Below are 3,898 nucleotides of genomic sequence, written 5' to 3' on the forward strand. Positions count from 1 at the left end.
AGGGGGCGTCCCAGGTGTCTCAAGACCCCAGCCCCCTTCGTCTGCCCGCACACCCCAGTTCTGCGTGCTGTTCCACACCCCCGTGGGACCCTTTACCAATTCACCTTCTGACCTCCGACCTGGAGTCCCACCTTCCCAGACGACTGGCATCTTAGCCCAAAATTTGCTGCCAAGGATGATTGGGTTGAAAAACCATCTATCACCCCAAAGCCAGGCTGAGGGGCATGGCCCAGGAGCCGGGTTTTTCATCATCTCTGCCTCTCAGGTGCCTCCCTTCCAGCCCCACATCCCACTGGCTTGCGGGAAAGCCCCAGGCAGCCGATGCACACACCTATCTGTGCCTTGATTTCCCATGAGTGGTACTTGTCCGTTTTTGGCTCCAAGAAAAGACCTCTCTGTCCTGTAGCTTCAATAAACTGAATTGTGGTTTGCACCTGGTGGTGGAATTTTCATTCTGGCTTCCATGGTCCCTGTTTTTTTTTTTTTGTTTTTTTTTTTTTAATGTTTATTTTTGAGAGAGAGACACACACAGAGTACAAGCAGAAGAGGGGCAGGGAGAGAGGGAGACACTGAATCCTTAGCAGGCTCCAGGCTCTGAGCTGTCAGCACAGAGGTGGACTCGGGCTAGAACCCATGAACCATGAGATCATGACCTGAGTCGAAGTGGGGGGTCTAACCAACCGAGCCACCCACGCGCCCCCCATGGTCCCTGATTCTAGTCTGCACACCCACCCATGGGTCATGGCAGACCCTTTCACACGGAGGCTTCCTCCTGAGCCTGGAGGGAGACAGGAAGCTCTAGTTTCCAGGCAGCAGAGGCCTTTTCAGCCATCAGACACTATGGATGACACGGATCCACGTCCTTAACTGATAAGATTTTCAACCCATAAAAATTTCATTACATTTGAAAAAAGTTATAGGTTAGATTTGCTTGCTTTTCAGTAATTCCAAGTATGTCTGAAATTGTCCACAAATTACAGCTAGTTGTAATTGAATGAGTTGTCGGTAGACAAATATTTTCAAAAGGCAATTATAAAAATTCAAATGTTTCATAGCAAAAGCGAATGTGTTTGATATGATGTGGGGTGAAGCCTTCGGATCTGAAGAGTTATGAGAACCGACAAGAACTTAGAATGGCCTCATGACAGGTCACTGCCCTTCCCCACCTCAGACATCGCACTCGATCAAGGCAGATCCAGGGGTACTTGGGTGGAACACAGGTTCAGTGCAGGGCCAGGGAGGACCCTCACAAACCAGGGACATAGAGGTGGGAGAAGCAAAAACAAAAGATGGACAAAGGTATGAGTCCATGCATGAATACCTTCTTTGTAAATCATGGTCCTCATTAGCATAAAGGACTGCCAAAGGATGTCAGATAAACAGAAAGAGAAGACACACCTTAGAGTGATCACAGAAACTCTTAGCTAAGTAAACACCCACCTGCCAGAGAGCCAAATGCTCACCGGGCTAGAAAAACACAACACACAACTGCAGCTTTGACAAAGAATGTTCTCACTCTAGAGTGAAAAGTTTACCCGGAATAGCCAGAATAGTCTGGAGAGAGGGAAGTCTAGGGACTGTCTCGTTGCAGCCGGTCCCCACAGGGGCTGCAGCCTCACTTCTCAAAAGCAAACCCACTGTTGGCCATACCTGGTGCCCCTCCATCCACCCCCCTCCTCTCCATCCCATCCCTGGTGGTGAATGCCTCGTGGTGGAGAGAAGTGCCTTTAGCTTAATGGCTTGTTTCAAACTTACCAGGAAGTTGCCATATTCTTTAAAGTAGGATGATTAAAGAAAAAACTTTCTGAGTCTTTCATATGGTTTACAAAATATCACAGGGCCATGTTTTCTGGCTCACAATGACATTCTGATTTGTTAAGGGAAGCGGGACGGAAAAAACAGTTTGGTTAATAGAAATCTGCACACATTGTGCAGCAATACGATCTTTGTTAAAACCGATGCTGTCTTGTGATTCGCCTGGCACTCTGCTAGCAGCTTTTTTTTTTTTTAATGTGTATTTATTTTTGAGAGAGAGAAAGACAGCAAGCAAGGGAGGGGCAGAAAGAGAGGGAGACACAGAATCCGCAGCAGCTCCAGGCTCTGAGGTGTCAGCACAGAGCCCGATGCGGGGCTCGAACTCACAGACTGCGAGATCTGAGCTGAAGTCGGACGCTTAACCGACTGAACCACCCAGGCGCCCCTCTGCTAGCGGCTTTTTATGAACGAGCTCATTTAATCTTCACAGAGGTGGGCAGTGTTATTGCCTCTACTTTACAGATGAGGCAACTGAGGGGCAGAGAGATTAAGTGGTGGAGCCAGGATTCAAACTCCAGCAGCTGTTCCGAACCTGCCTCATAAAGCAGAACGTGATCCAGCACAGGCTTTGGCAGCAGGCTTCCCTGGTGTGGTGGGGGCCACTTGCAAGCTGCCAAACCATGGGCAAGCTGCTTGGGGCCCCCCCACCTCTCCCCCGCCCCCCTCCCCCCCCCCCCCCTCCCCGCCTGCTCCGTGCTTAATCTCATCAACAAAATGAGGTTGCTCACGTTGAACGATATCGTCTGTTTAACCCCTGGCACATTGTGAGAGCCCAGTAAATGATCATTACTGTCAATGGACGACCTTTCAGGAACCCACCTATTCTTTAAAAGAAGGAATGGTAAGACATTGTTAATTCTTTACGTTTGTGTCTCTCCCACTATGGGCAAGGGGAGACATGATCTGGGAGGTTCCCACAGGTCTCCCATTCCCTGCCCCCACCCCCCGTGGATTTGTGATTCTGGTCCCCAGCGCACCACTTACTAGCCCTGTAACCTTGAGTCGATCCCATTTTCCTCTTTGGCCCGGCGTAGGGAAGTACCCTCTCCAGACAACCCCAGTCCCCTGCCAAGGCCTCGAGGTCTCTCTTGGAATTCAATCCCCGTCTAACCCATAGCCTTATTTTCCTTCGGGCCCACACCTGTCCCACTGCTCCCTTTGCCTTAGAGACCAGAGAGAGGTGCCAGCTTTATAAATGGCTGTATAAATAGTCATGGCTTCCAGCATGTTGGATGGAAGGGTTTGATATGTCTGGAACAATATTATCTCTGGACCTTGGCCATGAGAATGTGCAGGGCTGCTCTGAGACCTTGTGAGGGCTTGTGGCCCCAGAGCACCTGTTGGGTTTTACGAGAAAGAGAGACACTGCCTGATCCTTAGTTTCCAGGTAGGCCCTAGGATTCTAGTCAAAAGGATATCAGAGGTGGGGGTCCTGGCTGGTTTGGGGCCTGAGGAAAAGCTTGAAGGCTTCGCTCTTGCTGCAAACACCCACCACAACCCAGAAATTAGGAGAGAGATTTCCCAGGGGTGTGCCTCTGTGTGAGGCACCACTTTCTCACCTCTGCAGGCAGGGCCTATTAGAGATTGGAGGTGGGGCTCCCCCATATCCATTTCCCCCAGGCTGCAGGAACAGAGAGGCTGTGGGAATTCTTCATAGGCTCTGGTTCTTTCTGGGTTGGGAGGGAGGGTACCCAAGCTCTTGCATCACCAATTTTCCCAGTGACCTTGACCAAGGCCTTCCTTTCTTTGTAGCTATTTCTTTCTTGTAAAATATGAAGGCTCTGGGCTGGTGGAGAATAGTGGTCTGAGGGAATGGGAAGCCCAGGCCAGGAGCTTCGATTCAGTCCCAGGACCCTGCTCTCCCTGATCTCTGTCACATCATTGCCTTCCCCTGCTGCCCAGGGGTCCAGAAACTCCTGTCTGAAGGAGATTAAAGGCCTCCATACCTACACCAGGGCCATAGCTGTCCCTCCTTCCTGAGCAGAGGTGACTGAAATTCTCCTTCCCTCCCTTTCTCTGTCCCCACACCCCTGCCACACTTCTGCGCTGCCCGGCGATATCCACCTCCAGACCTGGGAGGTGC

The sequence above is a fragment of the Panthera pardus genome, unplaced genomic scaffold (assembly GCF_024362965.1).
Source record: "Panthera pardus isolate Hobbes unplaced genomic scaffold, ASM2436296v1 HiC_scaffold_6, whole genome shotgun sequence".
In the NCBI taxonomy this organism is placed as follows: Eukaryota; Metazoa; Chordata; class Mammalia; order Carnivora; family Felidae; genus Panthera; species Panthera pardus.